Source organism: Ursus arctos, unplaced genomic scaffold (assembly GCF_023065955.2).
Source record: "Ursus arctos isolate Adak ecotype North America unplaced genomic scaffold, UrsArc2.0 scaffold_2, whole genome shotgun sequence".
NCBI lineage: Eukaryota > Metazoa > Chordata > Mammalia > Carnivora > Ursidae > Ursus > Ursus arctos.
In genome coordinates this window covers 70,934,825-70,958,697 of record NW_026622874.1, presented here as the reverse complement: position 1 = coordinate 70,958,697, position 23,873 = coordinate 70,934,825, and positions in this window count along the sequence as shown.

Here is a 23,873-nt window from a genome sequence, read left to right as displayed (position 1 = left end):
TACGTAAAGGATTCAAATTAAGAAAAAAATAATAAAGAATATAGCCTGGTTCTTAATTAATATACCAACCTCTTGAGGAATTGTGACACAGTGAACATTCAGCAATACGAAGATAATGAAATAATTCACAATGATATTTGAGGGCAAATGCAATGAGAAATTGTACTTTAATTTCACCTCCACGTATGGATCAAAATACATAAGACAGAAGACTCAGGAATGAGTCTACCTTGCTTCAAATCCTGCCTCTGCCACTTAATAGCTGTGTGACTTTACGAGGCAACTTATCTGTGCCCTCAGTTTTTCAGAAAATAGGATTAGTATTAGTCTGGATACCATCAGGCTGGTGTTAGTATTAAGCTGAGATAAAGCACAGAAAGTGCCGTCATGTAGCCAGAGGGGTTGGAAATGTTTGTTTTTATAGCTGCAATTTTTAAACGTTATTATATTTATATATATTCATTAGCTATTATTCTATATATTCGATAATTTTATTATCATTATTATTCTTCCTTCTCTATATAAGATGGTTTTAAATACTTCCTGAATTCTTCTGTGTCACTGCTATCTCTGTCCATTAAATGGACCCCTAGGGACAACAAAGGATGGGGAATTTCTAAGAGCACAAGACTCCTGGGACTTGATGCTGATAGTCTACGTCAACACCCACTAAACCATTCTTGTAAGGACCTGCACACTACAAGGACTAAACAAAACCACTTAATTGAATATTTAATCTCCTTCTAGGAATCAGATATTCCAAAACACATCTAATGGTCAAAGCAAGGATTATGCCAATCAGAGAAGGTACAGCACAATTGAAGTTCAACAGATCTAGTGCAAACTACCTAGAAAAAAAAAAATATATATAGCATTCTTGTATTACCTCTTGAGTATACAGAGATGAGTTACCAGTTTCCAAGAAGTGGCTCTGCTCTGAGACATAGACAAAGCTTTGCTGATTGCTGGGTGAAGCCACAGCTCTCCTTGAAAACTGGTATTTGCAGTATTTATTTGGGCTGTAGCCATCTTGTCAACCACAGTTTCTTGGGAAGCAATATTTTCTGTCCCCTGTGACCCTGGTTTGGCATTTCACTTTCTGGTAGGAAATGGATAGTAGCCTTTTCAATAAGATTAAGTAATCAACTCTTTGTTCCAGGAATACAAACTTTATTGTCTACAGCCTTAAGTAATCTACAAATGGTTTCCATCACTCCTACCTCTGCTCAAACCAAACCAGCAGGGATTTGGAAAAGATACAGATATCTCTTGTTTTCTGTCAATTTCCTATACACTCTGGTATGCATGTCATGAATGAGTCACACTAAGTGTAGAAATTTGTTATTGGACGGCCAAACATTATATAAACTTGTGTAACACAAGATATTCAATCTGTGTGTACATATCTTCACTCATCAAAGAACATACAGATATCTTGATTCAGCTTCCAATGGAATATTCCTAAGTTTGACAAGATGGATCTAAAAGTTAACATACCAAAAAAAAAAAAAAGTTTATTTTTTAAAAAGATTTATTTATTTATTTTGAGAGACAGAGAGAGTGCGCAAGCTGGGGGATGGGCAGAGGGAGAAAGAGACTCTCCAACAGGTTCCCCCGCTGAGCATGGAGCCAGACATCGGGCTCCATCCCATGACCCTGAGATCATGACCTGAGCTGAAACCAACAGTCAGATTCTCAACTGAATGAGCCACCCAGGCTCCCCCAAAGTTTATTTTTTTATTATAATAAATTTGTAAATCTAAATAGGTGGACCCTGAACTTCAGATCCCCAGGAGTAAATCTAAAAATCACCAGAGAAATAACCACTTAAGCTTTTTTGGAAAAATGAAACAGAAATATGGATGTAAATGTTCTTTCCCAGGCCATGTGATTTATTAGTAATCCACTCTGCAAAACACTCATATCAATTCTTACATGAGTACAGGAAAAACTGTACCTTAAAAGAGACAGTTTAGGATAATTACATTTCGCTGTTAGTTCACCCTCTTTCCCAAATGCCATGTTTACTTGAAGAAACTGCCATTTGGTTTTTATTCACAAAAAGGGAATTAAGAATATTCCTTTAAACTTCTGATTACTTTTTCTTTTGTATTGGCAGGCTTATACAATTTATAAGACATAGACATTATGTTGAGAAAGAGTAGCAGAAATCTAAGCTATCCCTCAAGATGTCTTAAATACCTCAGTTAGCCATACTGTCCTGGGAAAGAGGTAAGACATAAATGCTGATTATACCCAATTAGGAAGGCTGATCTCTTTAAAAACAGAAATTTTGTCATTTTAACCCTTCGGGGTAAAATCCCCATAAAATTTGTTTCATTGTCTCCACTTTCTAAAACATGGATGGCTGGCTGGCTCTGACATTGTAACTCAGTACCATGCCACTCCAAGATGCTAACCTTAGCAAATCTTGCCCTCCTGCTAAATAGTCCCAGATTGGTTTTTCTTGAAGAATACGCAGATGTCCGTCAGTGTTCTTCTACTGTCTACCTTCATGCCTAGCTGTCATTCCTACTGTCATTTCTTTTAATTTGGTTCTAGATTCACAACCAGTTATGTGGATAGAGTTTCAATCTTATTTTTTTTTAATTTATTTATTTGAGAGAGAGGGAAAAAGAGCATGTGGTTAGGTGGGGGAGAAGGAGGGCAGAGGGAGAGTCTCAAGCAGATTCAGCGCTTAGCACAGAGCCCAACCTGGGGCTCAATCCCACAACCCTGAGATCACGACCTGCGCAGAAACCAAGAATTGGACACTCAACCGACCGTGCCACCCAGGCAACCCAGAGTTTCATTCTTTTTAAATATTTAAAGTTAAATATATGTTCTGGTGTTTTGTCTGCTGCTTGTTTGTTTACTGACTTACACATTGGTGAGTTTTAGATGACCAACTATAACAGAAATCTGTCTGGTTTCTGAGATATTAATTAGAGGATTAATACCTTTTTACTATTTGGTTGCTTTTTGTTCAGATGCATTGGATATTAACCTAAATGTATGAGCTTGATTTTTCAAGTGTGTTTAAATCATTTATATTGGGTAAAATATATAAATACATAAAATAAAAAATACATTTCCTTTTGGTACCATAATCTCCCCAAACCAATTTTGAATTGGTGAAAGCATGGGACTACTTGGATTTATTTAAGTTACAGGGGAGTGAGTCATGCTCTGACCGATCCCACCTCCTTTCCTAGATTCGTATTCTATGAAGTTCCTCCCCAGAATACTGCATTCTGTATGAATCTGTTCTTAAACATTTTTATGTTGCAGAACGTTGACTCACTGTGTCCCCTTAACCTGAATCACTCTCCCTCTGCTTACCCAACTACCTGCTTACCACAGCTAATTTCACCTCCTCCTCTGCTCTGCCCACGCAGAACACACTGCTCTCTGGCACCGCCCTCCACTTGCACGTCTACTGCAGGGTTGAGTTCATCTGGATACATATTTCCAGTGCACTTCATTCGTGCCTAAAACTTCCACGATATTATCAGCTCCTCAAAGGCAAGGATACCAAAAACAACCAGCCTTCTTCTAAAAAGTCATTCTTAGTGATAAAATGTGTATGTATGTGTGTATACATAGATGAGATGTATATATATAAATAAAACATAAAATACATAAGTAAGGGGTGCCTGGGTGGCACAGCGGTTAAGCATCTGCCTTCAGCTCAGGGCGTGATCCCGGCGTTATGGGATCGAGCCCCATATCAGGCTCTTCTGCTATGAGCCTGCTTCTTTCTCTCCCACTCCCCCTGCTTGTGTTCCCTCTCTCACTGGCTGTCTCTATCTCTGTCCAATAAATAAATAAATAAATATTTAAAAAAAAATACATAAGTAAAATATATTTTATATTTATATAGTATAAAATAAATATATATAAGTATATATTGTGTATCATATATATGATATATAGCACAGATTAAATATATTCTATATAGAGATCTATATATTGATATAAAACTTCACTTAATCCCATGAGGCAGACAATGATTATCCCCATTTTAGAGGAAACAAACTCAAGAGAGGTTGGGTTTCTTGCCCAAGGTCACAGAGCTTACCAATGTTGGCTCTAGAAGTTAAACCTGGTTTATTTTACCCAAAAGCTGGTGATCTTAACCACTTAGCCAATGGGTTTTCCTGTTGAACTCATCATCATTTTCTTAAGACAGTAACCCAGCCCACAGGAAAAATTTGTTTTTAATGGAGAAGTTAATGAACACACAACAGAAGGCAGTTTTGCTACTTATTAGCTTTTCTAACCGTTTTGAGCTTCCATCAATTACTCAGTATGACTGGTGTAACAAAATATATGAGTGTGTGTGTGTATGTATTTTTGTGTTTATGAAAAACGTATCTAAAGGGTTTAACATAGAGCCTGGATTTATAAGTCACTAGTCCATATGCCCAATTACAGTCTTCACTAACTGGCTTGAAAGTGAGTAATAGTGTGTATTCCTGTAGCCAGTCTCAAGAGTCTACAGATTTAAATACTCCAGAACACTTTCTGCCTACCTGTGGAAGAAGGGTATTTCTTAGTCTATAGCCACAAACAGCAATCCTGAACATATGACCTGTTCTAACACCCCCACATCGACACTGGGGTACTCATCAAACTTTGTCTGTAAGATGGATACAGCCTTCCCCCAAGGGCTCAAAAAAAGGCACGCCTTGGGGAAGAAACTGGCCAATCCCAGAAAAACATACCAAGAATTTATATTCCAATCTCTCCCCCGCCTTTTTTTTGTAAGTAACCTCTGCCAGGACCCCGAACAACGGGAAGCTCTCAACCTATTTTGGAGGCTTACAATTTCCCATCAGCTTCCTGTCGGAGAGCTCAAATGGTCCCATCCCCTTATATAAGGTTAACAGGTTTTAAGAAAAAAGATCAGCTCTGGTAATAGCAAATATAATGAAAAAGAAGAGCCACCGCCGATAAAGTCAGCCTAAGTCACTCTCTGAGGTCACAGGCCTCGAGGCTGCTTAAAGCTTTATCAATGAGTTCCAGGTTGGGTAGGCCTGGCAGATACTTCAGCCAAAAAGGAGCTTTGCTGGGTATCACATGGGCACAGCATCATCAAAGGAATACCTCAAGCAAAACACCCATGCCAGCCTACCTTTTTACCCTGGAAGGTTCATTTTTGTTCCACTGAAATCCATCAATAGTAAGAAACACTGTGTCTCTCTCTCCCCACCACCTTCCCCAGTGGACTTTCTGCACATGGTTAGCAGCCATGGATATGCAGGCGAGCAAATGCAGTAACGTTCTTCTGGTAACCATAGGAATATTGTCTCAGCAGCGTAACTGATAAACACAGACAGGTAAACTCCATGCTGCTTATAAAATCTTATTTCTCCAGAGTTAAGATCTTTTATTCCAGTTTTATGGGGATATAATAGACATACCACATTCTATAGGTTTAAGGTGTGCAATATGATTTGATATATGTATATATTGTGAAATAAAGACCACAATAAGTTTAGTTAATATCCACTACCTCACACAGTGACAAATTTTTCCCCATGAGAATTTTTAAGATCTACTCTCTGAGCAATTTTCAAATATACAATATAATATTGTAAACTGCAGGCACCATGTTGTCCATCAGATACCCAGAGCTTATTCATCTTGTAACTGAAGTGTGTACCCTTTGACCACCTTCATCCAATTCCCTCACCCTTTACTCCTTGCTTCTGGCAACCACAAATCTATTCTCTGTTCCCATGAGTTGTTTTTTTTTTTTTTTTTTTTTTTTTTTTTTTTTTTTTTTTTTTTTTCCCAGATCCACATATAAGTAGGATCTGTCTTATTTCACTTAGCATAATGTCCTCAAGGTCTATCCATGTTGTCCTAAATGGCAAGATTTCCTTCTTTCTAATGACTGAATGTCACTGTCTGTATATACCATATCTTCTTTATCCATTCAGCCATTGATGGACACTTGGGTTCTTTCCACCTCCTGGGTATTGTGAACAATGCTGCAATGAATATGGAGGCTCAGGTATCTCTTCAGGATTGTGATTTTTCCTTCAGATATATATATATACAGAAGTGTAATTGCTGGATTGTATAGTAGTGATACTTTGAATTTTTTTGAGGAACGCCCATACTGTACAAGTTTATATTCTCAGCAACAGTGTATAAGGGCAGATATATTTTTTTCCTGGGCATCTTTATAATAGCTGGTCCAAGGTTTCCCAAATCTGTGGTTGTTATTGCTGTTTGGCTTTTTAGCTAGCACGTAATGAACACTAACCTGTGGCAAGCACATCCTGAAATGGGTTGCATGCATCACTTCTACAACAATCCTACGCAGTAAGTTTTATTATTATCTGTACTTCAGGGAAGAAGAAGCTAAGGTTCAGAAAAACAATTTAATTTTTGTTCCGGACATATAATTCATAAGTGGTAGATACAGTTATCAAATCCAGGTATATCTTTATTCATCAAACTATGAACTTTCTCTCTTGGAAACCCTAATGGCTTCCCAGCCCACTGAGGATGAAATCCAACTCACCACATAGCCCTGTTTGACTCATTCCCTAGTGACCATTCCTACCTACATTGTTCACTCCATGTTAGCCACACCAACCTTCTTACAGCACCTCAGAGGCAGTGGCTATGCCCACTGTCGGGTGTTTGCTGGCCTCCCTCTGCAAAGCTCCCTCCCCCCAATTCGGGTGTGGGTTCCAACCCCAGGTCATAACTGGGCTGTGCCCCCGACATGTAGTAATGCTCTACCATCTATTTTCTTTATTGTACTTATTATTTTTGGCACTTACAACATTGATCTTGTTTATTTTTCTGTCTCTACAACCACTAGACTCAGCTTCATGAAGGGAATGTCTTTCACTTGCTTTTTTTCTGTGCTGGATCCTCACCTAGATCAGTACCTGGCAGATAGTATCTGTCCAGTGACAAGTGGAGTAACTTAAAGAATGTGATGTCGGACTGTGTTTTTACCTACCTCCCTATACCACTTGCCCTTTATTTGGGGTTATTTTTCCCAAAAAAAATATTTTGTGATAATGAGGGTTTTTAAAAAACATATGTCTACTTCACTTTCTTACAAGGTTCTGTCTTCCTTTTTCTTAAATATGCATTAAAAATACATTTTCTTCTCTTACTGCCTCCCTCCTCTCCCCCTCTCTTCCTCTGCCTTTCTCTCCATTTTCCTATTCAATGCACATACCTTTTTTGGTTTTATTCTATTTGTCTGTTTACTTTTCCTTATCTTTCTATTTACCTACCCCTTAACCTCTAATTCTTTCTCAGATCCACAATTTCCAAAGTCTATTTCAATTACTCTGGCTTTGACCTTCTAAATTTCTATCTGCCTTTGCATGTTAGGGTTTCTTTCTCTTTCCTTCTGCACGCACCCCCTCCCAGTATTCCCTGCCCCCCTTCTAATTTTATCCATATTGAACGTCTTTTCTTATTTATTTCCAGCCCCGTTGGCAATAACCAGCTAAATCCAAGTGCAGCCCTGTTCTCCCCACCAAATCCGTATATATTCAATAGGGTACATTTAAATGTTTTTATTAAAGTTAATGTTCACACATAGAGGATCACATATCATGGCTGTTGGGCCAAATGCCCCTGGGGGATAGAACTGCCCCTGGCTGAGCACCATTGCTCTAGAGGAAGGTCAACTTGATCATTAACAGGTCAAGAGATATAGATAACCTGCCATTCGGACATCCTCTCCATGATATGTTTCCATAAACCCCCACCCACCAATGTCAGGAATATAAACGTGACTACAAATACATAGGTACCTACCAGAGATGCTCTTGCTATCATGAGTGCTAAGAATCAGCTAGTTCTGGCATCATGTTAAATTTCTGATGCCTACTAGCCGTGATATTTGAAAAAACTAGTTAACCCAATAGAGTTTTAGCTTTCTGATCTGTGAAGTGGACCTATTACAAGTGTTTCCCTCATAGGGCTGTTCTGAGTATTAAAAAAAGGTCATGTAAGAAAGACACATCAAGCAGACCTTGCATAGAGTGAGGTTATGATTATCATCAAGCCAGATTATCAGATCACCATCGTCAACCTCATCTTCTTTTGAGTACAATCCCATTAAAAAGAAAAAGAAAAATTCACTCCAGGAACTGATGGACTGACTAAGCAAATAATATCCTCCCTCTTCTCCCAACACATTTTCTCTCTGCTCATCTCTGTTTTCCTTCTTTTGGGTGTGGGTAGAAGAGAAAGAAGAGGCAAAAGAAAGTAGCAGGAGGGCAAGGATGAAGAAGCATCCCCCATCTCTCTCTGTCAGGGACAGCGAATCAAAACTGAATAATACATTCAATGAGTTACTTAATTAACTGGGTGAAGGTGAAGCTGAAACAGCTGAGTTAAATAATGAGATGTCAAGCACAGAAGCTTAGACCAAGGAGGGATTTGAAAACACTCTTCCTGTCAGAAGAAACCACAGGATTTTTTCAGGCAGATGACACTAAGGGGGTTAATCTTTCCATTTTTGTCCTTCTGAAAGCAATGGTCTTTAAAAAAAAAAAAAAAAAAAAAAAACCCTACTGAAATAAGGCCAAATGTAAAATTAGCATTTATGTAGCAGAGGTCATTAAAATGAGTTAGCCCAGGCCCTTTATAACATTAAGCCAGTACTAAAATGAGAATAAAAAATAAAAAATAAAAAAATAAAAGGTCTGCTTAAAAGGATCTTAAATGGAGAGGCTGTTGCTAATAGCAAGGCTATCTCAGAAGGACTAATTAGGCTAGAAATAAATGTGGTTCAAAGGGAAAGGCTATTGTGTGATCCACCTAAATGTCAAATGGCTGACCACAAGACTCACCTGCTGTTAATTAAAATCGAGTTGTCATCCCCAGTTAAGGGGCTGTGAGCATCTCTCTCAATACTCTAAGAAGATTGCAGCCAGACACCCACCTTCCCCACCCTCATTCATCCTGCCAATTAATGTTGATTTTCATCTACATGTTTCGGGGTCAAAAGATGAAAGCATAACCTACTTTTTGAAAGCAAGACAGCTGATCCCAACTTAAGTATTTGTGACAGTATGAGTACTTAAAAAATAAAATGTGAATCAAGGCTGACTTTGAAAAATTGTAACCATTGGTACTCTCAGAGCAAAAAGTCGTTAAACATCCTCAATTAGACAAGAAACACTGTGTTTCTTCCCATTCATCTTGGACATTACATCAGTGGAGCCTTGCACGTTTTATATGCTCATGTTCTTTCTGAAGACATGGCTAATAGGATCAGGTTACCTGTTCCCTAGGTCTGTAATTGCCAAATACAGGCCCACTGTCGCACACTTAGCAATTTTTGCCACTTCTGCATGCCACCGGTACTATTTATCCACTACAAATTATACACAGACACACATATCTATGCATGCAAACATAAATACACACATTCACTTTTTAATTTAAACTATCCATGTAGTCATAGGTTTAATATGCAAATTATTTTTAATACACATACAAACCATACATATCTAAACTTCTTGGAAATGATAGTTCTATATCTTCATAGAAATTCATGTCACACAAGTGCACCCAGCTGTCAGCTCTCATCAGATGGTGCACTTAAGATGTGTGTATTTCAATAGAAATCAATTTTACCTCAAAAAAAAAAAAAAATGGACATAGTGAACTCTTGTTAAAGACCTGCTTCCTAAAGTGTTCAAAGTTGGAGGGTATTAGTGTTAACAACTCACTCTGAAATGTATAAAAACCAAAATAAGATGGACTGGTGATGGATAGATTATGATAAAACAAATACATTAAAATGTTAATTCTAGTATCTTGCTGGTGGGTATGAGTGTTCATGACTCTTTTGTCTTCTCTATATTTGAAAAATAACATAAGATGTTGAAAAAAGACATATGTGAAATTACAACCAAATGCTTATCCATACACCAAAGAAATAAAATTACACCTATCAGAACATACTCCAGTCTTAGCAGCACCCTGGTGGTCTACAGTGGTCTACAATCAATGAACTCTTCTTGGGAAGGTTGCCAAATTTTGAACAAGATACAAAATATACTTCCGTTACTTCTGAGTATACATTCTTAAAAGTGTTCTCCAGACAGCACAGGGAGCTGAGCAAGATATCTAAGCTGTAAAAGGCAGACTGTTAACATTCAACTGATATCCCAGAATGACGTCTGGTCTACTACAATCAGAACCAGAAGATGGGGGAACTTTGCCTCATGAACAAAGAAGGGAGTCTGATCAGGCTTCTACACATTTATGTTTAAACAGTGTGACCCACAGATGCCTTTATGAACACTCAGAGACAGGGCACATCACAGCAACAATTATGTTTTTATCACTGTTGTCAGGTTTACTGATGTTTAGCGTGGGCCTTGAACAGAAAAAGGTTGAAGATAATCACTACTTTAGGGAGTGATTGTTTTACGCTACTCGGTATTACAGAATGTCTAAATGTTTCCTGTGAATATCTCCTTTTACAATGAGACACATTCAACTTTATTTAAACATTACCCTTGCCCTGTGGGACATACCTGTCTGTTCATAGTGTGGCTATAGCTTCATCTTCCACCAAATTTCCACCCTCCCTCCAGCTTCACGGAATGGCTGACCCTTCCCATTACCATGCCTTTGTTTTAGGAGGTCCTGCATATCTGTACATTTACTTCATTCACCACACATCATGGATTCTTAAGATTCCATGTAGGGGTTAACAATTCTCACTTCCTCATTCCTCCATGAATTCCCCTATGACCCACAGATTAGGGACTTACTCCAACCCTCTACTGTGTTAGGAGTGTTTTAGGAAGCAGGTGTGCTATCTTCTCCCTCACCCATCTACCTCAGTGGGGGTAGAAGGACTTTTCTGATAGGTGAGCTCTTCTCTCTATCTTCCTCTCCTCTCTTTCTCTGCCTGATACCTCCAAATGACACATATTTTTCTTTTCACCTCTGTTTCCTAAGCTCCCCTAGGATAGGTAAGCACACCTAGGGCAGGGCCCAGGGTCCCACCTTCTAGAGGCCAGCTTTATGCTCCAACTCTCTGAATTTCATTCCTCTGTGGTAAGAGGTAGAGTAATGCCCTCTATACTGCTCAATCAGTTCCACAGTCTAGATGTGGTTGTAGAGATAAAGGGGGTTGGGTGACAGAGAGCCAATTTCATCTTGGGAAAAAGCAACAGGATAGAAGCACAGACTCTGGGGGCGCCTGGGTGGCACAGCGGTTAAGCGTCTGCCTTCGGCTCAGGGCGTGATCCCAGTGTTCTGGGATCGAGCCCCACATCAGGCTCCTCCGCTATGAGCCTGCTTCTTCCTCTCCCACTCCCCCTGCTTGTGTTCCCTCTCTCGCTGGCTGTCTCTATCTCTGTCAAATAAATAAATAAAATCTTAAAAAAAAAAAAAAAAAAAAGAAGCACAGACTCTGGAGCCAGACCATGTAGATTATACTCCTGGTTCTTTCACATTCCAGATTGGTGGCCTCAATTTTTGCCTCTGTGCCTCAATTTCTTCATCTTTAATATGGGGAATAGGGTTGATAATAATTGTTTGTTTTCAGGGTTATTATGATGATGAAGTGAGTCCTTTGTTAGTATAAAGTCCTTCAAAGTACATCTGACACATAATAACTGTTAAATAATTGTCCGCAAAACAAATATAAAAAGCACCATTTTCCAATGAAGATTCATGAGTAAATAAACTGAATTCTGTACTTTAATTGCCACTGGGATTGTGTGCTTACTTTTTCCTAGGTTGACAGTCTATAAAGAAGGAGGAAAATGATGAATCAGCTCCCTCCACCCTCAGTACCCAGCTCCTGGACAAGCATTCTCTGTTCTCATGGATCTTCCCCCTTACTCTGAGGAGTGAGCCAGACCTCTACTGTAGCAAACCTTGTCCCTTAGTGCTCAGCACTAAAGGACACCCAGACAACATTTGCTGAACAGGACACAAAACTCATGGGGCATAAATGTTCCATCTGATATATATCAGAAGATCAAGGGTATTGAAACACTATGCAATTTAAAAACTAAAAAAAGAAGGAAGAAAAAAAAAAAAAAACACTGAGTTTTAGACCTTGATGAAATGTTGGTACAGAACTACAAGACACACATCGGTGTGACTTCAGAAGCAGGCAACACTATAATCAGCAACTAAATTATATGAAGCTGTTTCTTTATTTCTGTAATTTGATTGCACATAAATCAATTTTGATTAGATTCAAAAATTACTGAACATGCACCTCAATGAGCTGTCAAGTTTTATCTGATAACGTAAACTTTACATGGGATCAGTGCTAATTTCTACCTAGAGCCAATGTAAGAATCCCCAACAACAATGGCAGACATCATTAAATGCTGCAAATGTAGAAACATAATTAAATTAGCTGATAATCATCATTCTCCTTCTATAGAGGCTCTAATTTAATGCACTTGCAAATGTAATGAGGCTCGCTGGATTGAAAAATATGGTGGAAATAACAGAAACAAGATTACATTAATTGGAAGAGATACTGATAAGGCAGATTGGTCTGCATTTTTTTTTTTTTTTTTTTTTTTTTGAAAACCACACAGCTCTGAAAACTGTGATGAGACTGCCTTCCCCCATAGTTGGAGAGAAATTAGGGAGCATGCGAGTAAGTGGGAAAAACACAACATAGAATGAGAGAACACTGTCTTAAAGTTCTAACAAAGCAATTTATAGTAGTCTCCCCTTTCCATGGGAGATCCATTCCAAGACTCCCACTGGATGCCTAAAACGACAGATAGTACTCAGCCCTACATATACTTTTTCTTCCTGTACACACATACTTATAATAGAATTTAATTTCTAAATTAGGCACAGAGATTAGCAACAATAACTAATTATAAAATAGAACAATTGTAACAATATAATGTAACCAAAGTTATATGGATGTTGTTTCTCTCCAAATCTCTAATATACTGTACTTACCCTTCTTCTTGTGATGATGTAAGAGGAGAAAATGCCTACATGATGCGATGAAGCAAGGGGAGTGATGAGGTGTTGTGACATAGTGTCAGGCCAATGATAACCCTCTGATAACACCTCAGAAGGAGGATCAATTAGTTCTTGATCCCATTGGACTTTGGGTAACTGAAACCACAGATAAGGGGGAATACTGTGGTTGCAGCAGAAATACCTTAGAAAGAAAAGGAGTCACAATTTCATATTTCATTTTATAACTGATAACTTGGCTACAGGAAGATTCTTACTGGACACGTCTATACACCATCCAGGTATTCATTCATTCATTCATTCATTCATTCAAATTATTATTTTTGTTGGCAAGCATCCACTATTACTCAAACTCTGGTAATCTGGAGTCTTCCTAATTTAAATTGACTTGGCTACCTGTACTTCTCACATTAATTCTTAACCCAACTGCAATGAAGTAACTAAATGTGAGGTTGTTTCTGGAATGTACCCCTGCCCTGCCACACATAGGCAGTAACTTCTTGGAAGAGCAGGGCTGGTCCTTAAGGTCTTTCATGATGGCAGACATGGTGCGTGCTCATTAGGTGCTGACAAAATAAGATAAAAGAATTTATTTAAAAATTACCCTCATGGGCTTGACATTTGAAAAGTGGGAGGGAATCTCCTTCTCTTCTCCTGTCATGGTTTTACCATCACCTCTAGGAATTTTCAGTGATCTCAAGGAACATGCCACAAAACTTACCAAACAAACAAAACAAAATAAAACAAAACACATTTCTGTTCACTTTTATTTAAAACACAGTTGCCCTGTGGCTACTTTTGAAATAAAAGATGGCCTTGCAAAAATCATTCAAAGTAAAGCTGTCCTAACTCCCAAGGCACAGAACATCACTGCAACCTGAACACAAGTGGGTGGAAGGTAAGGTTTTCAGGTCTGTAGAATGTGTTGTAAGGTCCACGGTTTATTCACCATCATCACTCATTTCTGAGCCTCCTGACAGATATAATAAAGGAAACGGCCCTGCAAAAATCCCGATCTCACCCAAACCAGAAAAATAGCCAAGAATTTCAAGTAGGCAAGGGACAGGCTTTTTTCTTTCCTTTAAGAATTCAGAAGACAGACTACAAAAGTAGCTTTGTAAAGGAAGGAATGAGACATTTCACTGACCCAAAGTGTCTTTCTCCAGCTTGCTTCCGAGGAGAGAGAGTAATCATACCAGCCATACACACTACTTATCTCCTACATCACATGCAAGTTGCATTCCTTTGCATACTTCTACTATTTTTTTTTTTTTTTGCCATTTCCCCCCATATATTCCTTTTCCATGGTATATAATTCTGAGATGGATCACAGAATAGAATTTCCACATAGCACTATGCAGCATGGAACCATTATCAGTCACCGCATGAAACTAACAACCAGACACCTTCCTTGTAATTTAGGATTCATTGTCCCTCGTGCTGTGGTCTCTGCTCCCCACCTTCAGCATAGTGGCCAAGTGAACACCAGCTTTCAAAATTCAGGTCAGCTCTGCCTCCCTTATAAAGGATCCCCTCCCTCTTACGCCCCATGATCTCATATTTATTAACTTAATTTGTTTGCATGTACGCTGCTGGGTGGAGGCAGGGATGTGGGGAAGCCTTTGCTAGTTTGCCAACATGCTCAGTTGTCATTATACTGCCTGGGACACAGTAGGTGCTTAATAAACACACATGAGTAGCAGACTGACAAAAGTCATCAAAAAATACATTTGGTTAAAAGAGCTATGCTAAAGATGTGGCATTGAAGTAGCTATTTCCATTTAAAGAGCTGTTCCTTTAATTTGTTTAAAAATGTTTCCGTTTCTTTTCAGAGCCTAAAGGAAGCGAACTATAAGAGAATTAAATTCATTAACTAGCATCTTCTGAGAGCCCACAGTGTTGCCCAACTTGACAGAATGACAGGACGAACAAAAACGACAAAAACCCAATTCCATGTTTGCTCTGTGCCCAGAACTGTGCCGCAGGCTTCAAGCACATCAGTGGCACTGAGCATCATGATTTTCATTAAAAAAAAAAAAAAAGCAAAAATCCAAGCATGATCTTTCAAATAGGGAAACTCAGAAGGAGAGACAGGGGCTCATTCACTCATTCATTCATTCATTCATTCATTCATTCATCCTTTTTTGTTATTTTATATTCATATGTTCATTTACTTTTTCATCCCTTCATTCAAAAAATTCCTTAAAGGGGGTGCCTGGATGGCTAAGTCAGTTAAGCATCTGACTCTTGATTTTGGCTCAGGGCATGATCTCAGGGTTGTGAGATCGAGCCCCACATCAGGCTCAGCACTGGGCATGGAGCCTGCTTGAGATTCCCTCTCTCCCTCTGCCATTACCCCCCTGTCATTCTCCACCTCCCACCCAGTTCAAAAAAAAAAAAAAAAATCCCTTAAGGGATGCGTAGAATATGCCAATGACTCAGTAAAAGATTAAAATATTCCATAACTGTTCCCTTTCCACACAGACACCTGCTCAAACCAATATATCAGTCTTGGATCTTTTAATGGTCTGAAAACAAGGCAAGCACCTGTGGCCGACACAAATTTTGCAACACTACACAGTGCCTCTATATGACACTTCTTCCAAGATCATTTTCTCTCAGCCCTTCACTTATTTTTTTTTTTAAATCAATCTATTCACATTAAATGAGTGCCCATCTTCTTTGTTAAGTATCCCTCAAGATGTTTTATCTGAACTGTGTGTTCTTCAAACCGGTATGAGCTCTCCCTGAGGTCAGCACGTGTCCTCAGACTGGCCAGCGAGAGCACGGAGTCTGTCTAGCTTCAGTGATTAGCACAGAAGTGGATTTATTCCTTAAGCCAGGTAATCAGAGCTAATGAGCGTTAGTAGCCCAGGTCTTCTGAGGTTTGCTCAGTTTGCACTAAGGTTGATATATAGGTATGCGTAGTGGGTGGAATTACCCGCCCCCCCGAAAGATATGTCCAAGTCCTAACCCTTGGTACTTGTGAATGTGACCTTCTTCGGAAAAAGGTCACTGCAGATGTAATTAAGGCTCTTGAGATAAGATCATCCTCGATTGAGAGCAGACCCTAAAACCAATGACTAGTGTCCTGATAAGAGAAAGGAAAGCAAGATTTGAGGCACACAGACACACAGAGAAGAAGGCCATGTGACAACAGGGGCAGGGACTGGGGTGATGGGGCTACAACCCAAGGAAAGCCCAGGGTGCCACCAAAAGGTAGGAGAGATGGATAGCAGGGATTCTTTTTCGGAAAGAACCAATCCCATAAACACCTTGATTTCAGACTTTTGGCTTCTCAAATTGTGAGAGAATAAATTTGTCCTGTAAGCCACCACTTTGTGGTAACTTGTTATAGCAGCACCAGGAAACTAATACAATGAGTGTCCATGTAGACTTTCCGGTGACCATAAATGGATAACCTAGAGAATAAAACCAACAAAGCTGAAAGCAGTTGGGAGAAGTGGAGAAACAGCTTGCCAAAAAGCCACCCCTACCCTTAAACACTGGTTTCATAAGCATGAATAAACCCTTTGTATTTTCCTTGTTTTTGTTTGAGCCAAGCCTAGTTAAGAGTTCTAGCTACTGCAACCTAAAGAGACTTAACTAAGCAGAAGGCCATAAATATAATGAGAAAAGAGGTAATGGTGGAATGGGTTGAACTGTAATTGATGTAGTTTCACAAACTGGTCTGCAGAAAGTGGGTACATTGCCAAGCCCTCCCCACCTTTCATGGGAAGCTTGGCATGGAGAGCTATTTAAGGAGTCAGACTGGACTGAATATATTCCCTTGTATCAAGATATAACAGCCAGAGTGATGAGGCCACCAACTCATTATGATGGAACCTGAAATTATTAGAGTTGTGTTGTAACAACAGTGTTAGACAGGCTGCCTCTCTGCTTAAGAGAACAGAGGCAAGAGACATCAGACGTTGTTTTTCCTTCCCTATCAGAACATGCTATCGGTCTCTAGCTAAGTGCCATACGTGTTAAGTGCCTGGAAGTCATTTTAATTGGAATACAACCCTGACCCTTGGGAAGCTCTTTATTGCCCCTGTCCACTATACTGCTTGATTCCCTGGGAAATGATGGAGCTCTTCACATACCGTCTTTTCAGCCTGGGCCACGGGACTATAAATAACCCTCCTGCATTCTCTGTGTTGTGTTCTCACCCTATAACTCTGCTCTTGTGGATGGCTGTGCTCGTTCCTCATCTAATGGGAAGACAACAGCAGGAGTAAACACAGTGTTCCAGGCGGTGAATTCTTCACCAAGAAAAACACGATGCAGCTGCACCTGGCACACAAACCGCTCCAAGGACACTGTGTTGGTGGATTCTGCTAAATGTTTACCTTGAGTGGTCAGCTTCAGAATATTTTGGTGCGAGACGTCTTTTCCCTTTCTGGTACCAACACACCACATTCAAGTGTGAGGGTGAAGACAGGGATTCTGGAACCAAGTGCACGTGGATTTGAAACCCAAATCTGTCAGGGACTAGCCATAATAAGGTCTTGGGCAAGTTATTTAACCTTTCTGCATCCTGAGTCCCTCCTCTACGAAATGAGCAACCTTGCTTCAGACAGCTGTGTGAGGATTAAATTAAAGAACCACATTAAGTGCTTAGTGGTAACCTAATAAACACTAATTATTATGCTCGTGTATTGCAATTATTATTAAAAACAAACAAACAAACAGAAGGCCCAAAATGAAGTCACTTGTGCTAGCTAAGCCCACACCAGCAAACCAGGACTTCATACCTAACCCAACTGCAGTTTCAGCCTTTCCCACGGATGTGGCCTTTAACCAGTCAGTCTGGAGTTAACCTGGTCAGCACACTGAGGTCATCTGCCTGTAGGCCCCTTTTGCCACTAAAGGAAGGGAACCTTGCCTAAACAATTCACTCTTTGCCACAATAACTTCCTTCCCCTGCCTCCTTCTACCTATAAAAGTCTTCCATTTTGCACAGCCCTTCAGAGCTCCCTTCTATCTAGTAGATGGGATGCTGCCTGATACATGAATTATTGAATGAAATTAGATCTTTATATTTAGTCAGTTGAATTTTGTTTTTTAACCTTATGAACATGAGACGCCAGACACATTACTCTAAACTTCCTGTGTTTCAGTGTCTTCTTCCAAAAAATAATAGTCTCTAATTTGTATGGTTACTGTGCATATTGAATGGGTTTACACATGTTAAGTATTTGGAACAGTGTTCAAAGTAAATGTTCAGGAAATAGTATCAATTATAATCAATGGTTTTGTTGCTATCATTTTATCTTTCTAAGGGATACACATAATCACATTCAGTAGTCTTTACGTATCATGATGGAAAGGTCACTATCAGATTGCCTAGAGGTAAGATGGAAAGCCAGATCCAAACTACTTCTCTCCTTTGTCCACAGAAACACAAATGTAACACTGGGAATAAAGACATTCAAGATACAGTGGAAGAAAGGGAGGGAATGGAAATCCTACCTAGGGCAATAGAAAACATCACAAAGGTTGCTGCTTTTGATCTGAATCTCGCATGACAATGAGGAGGTATTTGCCCCCTGGATAGGAAAAGCAAGGTGAGCCTTCCTGATGACATGCAAGACAGAGGCAGGCACCAAAGTATGGGATAGGACGCAAACAGTGAACAGTTCTGGAGAGCTGCATAGAAGAATGCTTGGAGAGCCACCTTAATATTTGAAAAGCTTCATTTTTGCTGGTATAGCTGCCCTGACACTGTCCCGATAATCATGTTACTTCCTATCCTTATCCAAATTCAGGTCACCTCCTCAGGAGATATTCCCCGACCTTCCTAAATAACAGAGGACTCTTATCATTCACTCTACCCTGCCTTGCTTTATTTCTTCCAGCTGAGATTATATAAAATGTCCACTCTATGTCTATTGTCTGCCCCCCTCCATCAGACTGTAGACCACTGAGAGTCAAAACCTTGTTTGTGATGTGCACTGTCTTATTCTCGGCACCTGGAGCACATGCAAAACATTCAACAAATATTTTTGAATGAATGAGTGTAAGAATGTTGTGGCTCCTAGCTGGAGGCTCATGCCTTCAACAGGCCTATGACATCTAAATAACGATGACTTTTGAGGCTTCCTCCAGAGAGGAAGACCAGGATCCACTTCCTTCCCAATATGGACATCAGTGGTCTTGTGCAATCAATTCAAACTTGAATTTTCCTAATGGAAGTTTACATAGAACCCTACAGAGAGATGAGGTTCATGAAGCTAGAGCTGCCCTTTTAGAGGAGTTTTGAGGACACACCATCCTACCAGTTATATCTCCCAAATCTTCCACAGTGGACCCTAAATCCTCTAGGTTCTTTTTTTTCTTTTTAAAGATTTTATTTATTTATTTATTTATTTTGGAGGGGGAGAGGGGCAGAGGGAGGGGGAGAGGGCAGAGGGAGAGGGAGAGAATCTCAAGAAGACTCCCAGCTGAGCACGGAGTCCAATGTGGGGCTCCATCTCAGGACACTGAGATCATGACCTGAGCTGAAACCAAGAGTCAAACACTTAACCAACTGAGCCACCCAGGTGCCTCAAAGCCTTCTAGGTTCTTAAGAATGCTGTTTGAAGATCGGTGGTGTAGATTAGCAATCAAACTTTTCCTGCCAAAGATATGTAAATATCATCAAAATCAGACCATATGGTCTCTGCTGGAAAAATCCAACTCTGCTGTTGAAGAATGAAAACAGCCACAGACAATATCTAAATGAGTAAGCATGCCTGTGTTCCAATAAAACTTTATTTACATAAACAAACACAGGCCAGGTGTGGCCTATGGGTAGTAGTTTTCCATCACCTAGTGTTAGATCATCCCGGAATTAACCAGAATAATGCCCCTAGCTATAATAGCCTTCCCTACAGTGGCTACTCTTCTTGAAAAAGCCCTGCCTTTTGCTATGAAATAAGAAAACTTATTGAACTCATGCTTAGAATCAATTGTTCTGGAGTAACAGAAAGCTCCAATAGTCTTTTAGTTGTGGCTAATAGTTTGGTTATTAAATGAAAGGTAACTTGAGATGCCTTACTTTGAATCAAATGTTGGAGACAGAGAAAAAAAAAAAAATCAAATGGTAGGTCCCGCAGAAGATTTTTAAAAACCCAGTTGTAGGGGCACCTGGGTGGCGCAGTCGTTAAGCGTCTGCCTTCGGCTCAGGGCGTGATCCCAGCGTTCTGGGATTGAGCCCCACATCAGGCTCCTCTGCTAGGAGCCTGCCTCTTCCTCTCCCACTCCCCCTGCTTGTGTTCCCTCTCTTGCTGGCTGTCTCTCTCTGTCAAATAAATAAATAAAATCTTAAAAAAAAAAAAAAACAGTTGTAGTAAATTATCTTTACTCTTTCCCAAACTTCCCATCTCTATCTTTTTCTCATATCCCTTGCAAAGAGGTTTTCCATGTGACTGGTTTTCAACAATACAATAGGAGTGAAAAAAATACACATCAATTCTAGGCTAAAGCTAGCATACATGTTCTTCATGCTTTTCTAATCCCTTCCACCTGCTGGATGCAGATAGTGATGATGATGATGATGATGATGATGATGATGATGATGATGATAATGATGGTGATGGTGATAATGATGATGACAAGTGACGGTGATGGTGAAGGTGATGATGATGATACCCTAGGGTAAGGGTGAGCCAAGAAATGGGTAGAATCACTGGATCCCTGAAGCACTGGAGGGAAGGAAGCCACTCCCTGATCAAGCATGCCCAACTTGGACTATGAGATGACTGGAAAAAAAAAACACTTCTATTGCATCTGAATCACTATCATTTGGGGAGAGGGGGCTCTACAGATTATAGCACATAGTTAACTAATGAACTAGTTAATAATAAACTCATAAACTTTCTCCCTTTAAAAAAGGGAAAATGGGCATAGATGTTTTTATTGTTAACTAAGTGCCCAAAGAGCAGAAAAATTTAAGTGCATATAAAATGATGCAACATTTCCTTCTGCAAAAAACCCTGACAATTCCCAAAAAGACTTTCTACTTTGAAAATGAGGTTCTATCCTGATCTCCTGGGCAGCCTTCCATATCAACAGCAGCCCACCTTTCCTAACAGTGAATCTGGGCAGTGTCCTTGTCTTTACATATGGATTCAAAATCAGAACTCAGCAAGTCAAGCAATGATGTCCAGGAATTGGTACAATTGGCTCACAAACAGTTCCTGGAACTAAAGGAAATCAAGTGAGGGGTGGGGGTGTCTTGCATCACATGAAGATTAGAAAGCAAGGGAATGCAATTCCACATGCCAGGCAGGCAGTGCCTGTGAGAAGGGAAATGTGGCTGAGCCTAACCCATCTGTTAATGCCAGTGCTGATTTCTCACGTTCATGCCAATAGACGAAAGCTATAAATAGAGGCTTTCAAAGGAGGGAAAATATAAGCATTTGCATTGATACTCTCCTGGATCAGGAAAGGGTGATGGAAAGCATATGGTCATTTCATGTAAAAGTAGTTCTTTATTTTGAGGTAACAGTAACTGTTCCCATGGCCACACTCAAATGTGAATTTTTCTGAATCATTAGCATTAGTGAATGAAATTCTAGTTTACATCCACTGGGGAACTCTCCAAACAAAAAAGTAGTTAATCTTTAACAGAGTAGAAAATGCCATTTATAGAGGGAAAAATAGCCACTAACCAAATATCTGTTTTGTACATTTAAACGACATTTCGTTTAACAGGTTTGCGTTAAGCAAAGACATAACTGTGTTCAGGATACCGTCCAAACGTCCCTCAGTCTGTAGCAGAGGGTTTGTAGATCTTGTTGTGCATCACAATCCTTACTTCTTTTCATATTCATGCCTAGGCTCCATCTCAAAATAATTGAATTGAGCTGATGGGATCCAGGTATCTATATCTTTTAAGTGTCTGTTAACAGCAAAAAGATATGTTGAAGTCCTAACCTCTAGCACCTCAGAATGTGAACTTAGTCAAAATAGGGTCATTGCAGGTGTTATTAGTTAAGATGAGGTCATATTAGAGTTGGGCGGGTCTCTAATTCAGTATGACTGGTGTCCTTACAGGAAAATGACCATGTGAAGACAGGAGCACATAAAAACCACCACAGGAAGATGGAGACAGAGATTGGAACGACACATCTATAAGCCAAGGAACATCAAGGATTGTGGGAAGACACCAGAAGCTAGGAGAGGACAGATTCTCCTTCAGAGTCTCCAAAAGAACCAACCCTGCCAACATCTTGATTTCAGACTTCTGGCCTCCAGTACTGAGGGAACAAGATTCTTTGTTTCTGCAATATTTTATTTCAGCAGCCCTAGGACAATAATATAGTGGCCCATAAGTAACTGGTTTATCCAGCCCTAGTTAAAATCAACCATATTCAAAAAATCAGTTCTGCTTTTGTTCCTTATCATAACCATCTACATCCTGGGTAGATGCCCACATGCTTCACAAAAAATTCCCTGTGATGTTAATTCTTGACACTCAGCAAGATATTTAAGGATGGTTGGAAGGCAGGAAGTTCATCCAACACAATACTTAGAATTCTTCATACGTTTGGTAAAACATTCTTTGCCTATAGCAGGTGATTTGAAATGCATCAGAAATGATAATTATTTCATTATTTAGAATGAAAATTATCTGATACTGTCTGTAGAATATATTATGTTACAGGTGGCATGCAAGATTTTTGGCAAATCCCCCAAATATTACATGTTCATTATAACATCTTTAAACAATGAAGAAATTTATAATGTAGAAAGTGAAAGTCACTCTTAAACCCGCTTCTCAAAGAAAAACTCTGGTTAGTAACTGGGGTACATTCCTCCATATTTTTGGAATATCTGTATCTACTTATCTTCACATGGTCGAACTAGATTTCTACCTCTTTATGGTTAGTAATCCTCTAAAATTCCACAGTATTGGATCAACGTGTCCACCAGTATTGTGTTACACGGTTGCCACTGCATAAAATCAGTTGCCCTTATGTGGAAATTACATATTGTTGACTTTACCTGTAAGTTTTTGGGGTGGAAGACATTGTGAGACTCTATGGTTTAATCTATTAATGACTCTACTACCTAAAGAAGCTACTCAAGCTTTTTTGTTTCATGCACTATTATATGGACTCTACGTGTGTTATGAACTGGCCCCCACCATAGGCATTCAATGGAAATTGCTCCCCATCTTTCCCAAGTTGATCCTGGTACCAAATTATTTTCCAAGCTGAAAATCCTTTAACGAAGATGACAACTGAGCATATGACACAGAGGAGAAGCACTCAGTGGGGGAGCTGCTGGGAAGCTGATGCTGACGGCTGCCTTGTGGGGAACCCACACAGCAAGCATAAAGCCTATAGATCAAGGCACATGCACCGTGAGTGTAAAGTATTAATCAGGCCTGACAGTTCCTCTACCACGGTATTTATCATGTGAATTCCAAAACACACACAGATGCTGAGAAAAGCACCTGCCTCCTCTCTCTTTGCTCATGAACTGCATGGGGCTTGGTTTGTCAAATTGAATTTGGTAATCTGGATCTTTAGTTTTAAGGATACGCTCCTCTGGAACAAACAAATATTTTTTAAACGTACAGGAAATTAATAGCCCTAGTCCCATGGAAAGCTTGTCATCTAATTCCCACTGCCTTGTAAAAGTAGTTTTTGCTGTACAATAATGTACGACTGAAGCCAAGATATTTAGAGATTTGCACGCACACACCTACACAGCTTGTGTACTTATTTTGCATTTTTGAAAGCCGAAGTTGTATTTTGTTCTATTAAAAAGCAGGTACCCAGAGAGTAGTCCGTTGTCTGGTATACAACTGTCACTCAATAAATACTTGTTGAGTGAGCAAATACATCATTTCACCCTTTGACAAAAGTAATAAAGAAAGACACAAAAAGCAAGGAAAA